The sequence below is a fragment of the Molossus molossus genome, unplaced genomic scaffold (genome assembly GCF_014108415.1).
Source record: "Molossus molossus isolate mMolMol1 unplaced genomic scaffold, mMolMol1.p scaffold_m16_p_6, whole genome shotgun sequence".
Lineage (NCBI taxonomy): Eukaryota > Metazoa > Chordata > Mammalia > Chiroptera > Molossidae > Molossus > Molossus molossus.
Window position 1 is genome coordinate 41,609,927 of NW_023425399.1, and position 1,422 is coordinate 41,611,348.

Genomic DNA, 1,422 nt, shown 5'->3' on the forward strand with positions numbered 1-1,422 from the left:
CTTAATCGAAGGCTTTCGCTACTTGTACTGCACTGGAGTACACAAAGGTTCAAGTAAGGCTAAGAAAAGTGTTTCCTATTGAAGACATGATCAAAGAAACATGTGAACTAGGCAGTCTATAAACTAGCTAGCCATCAAGAAGTTACCAATAAAGAATTCATGTTCGTAACTAACCATGTTTAAAAGCCTTAGCCAATGTTATAAAATATATATATATATATTTAGAGTAATATTTATTAATGCAAACATAATTGATTTTTTGCCTTCTATACATAAGCATCTTTGAAATGCCAAAAGTTAGTTCCAACTGTGGTTCTTTTGAGAAGCTGCAGGTGCACATGGGATGATCTACTGGTTTACCCTCTCAAAGTATTCTTTGGAAGCAGTCAGATGTGGCTTGATCATAGAAGAATCTGGGGTCCAGTTTTCTGGGCAGACTTCTCCATGGACTTGCACAAATTGGAATGCCTTCACCAGGTGGAGGGTATCTTCCATGCTTCAGCCCACTGAGAGATCACTGACACTCAAATGCTTGATGACTCCATTGGAGTCAATTATGAAGAGACATCTTAGTGCAAGACCAGGACCTTCTAACAGCACACCATAGTCTTGGGAAATCTGCTCAATCAAATCCGACAATAATGTGACGTTCCCTTGACCCAAACTGCCATTCTTCCTTGGTGTATAGATCCAGACAAGATAGCTGAAGTGGGAATCCATGGAAACTGCAACAACTTCACAGTTCACATCATGAAACTCATTGGCTTTCTCTAAAAGCAATAATTTCTGTAGGACACGCAAAGGTGAAATCCAGAGGATAGAAGAAGAGCACCAAATGTTTCCCCTTTAAAGTCATCAAGACTTAGTTCTTTGAACTCTTGGTTGACAATGGCCATACCCTTAAAATAGGGTGCATGCTGGGTGGCAGCAGGAGCATGGTATGAGGAACTGGTGCTAAAGGCATATTTTGCTTCACTGGCAGCAGACCAATATATTTATCAAGCATGTTCTTCAAGAAGCAACAGGCCTAAGGGCTGCAGAAGCAAAGATGCCCCAAGGAATGGCACTCACATGTAGGGCAACCGTAGCCCAAAGCAACTTTTCCACTGTGGCCACCATCTTCAGAGCACGTGAGGGGGTGGGGAACAAGGAGGATTCTGTTTCACTTTTAAAATGGAACCTGGGGCCCTGGCCGGTTTGGCTCAGCAGTTGGAGAGTCGGCCTGCGGTACAGAGAGACCCGGGTTCGGTTCCCGCTAAGGGCACGTACCTCGGTTGCAGTTTGTCCCTGGCCCTGGTTGGTCGTGCGGGTGGCAGCCACTCGATGTGTCCCTTCACGTCAATGTTTCTCTCTCTCTCTCTGTTCCTCTCTCTCCCTCCCACTCTACCTGAACAAAAAATGGAAAAATGTCCTCGGGTGAGG

The 1,422-nt window shown here is 44.5% G+C and overlaps 1 pseudogene; it reads right to left on the reverse strand.

Moving 5' to 3' along the window:
* Positions 1 to 348: 348 nt before the first annotated feature.
* Positions 349 to 1,119, reverse strand: LOC118619152 (annotated as a pseudogene).
* Between the last annotated feature and the right edge of the window lie 303 nt (positions 1,120 to 1,422).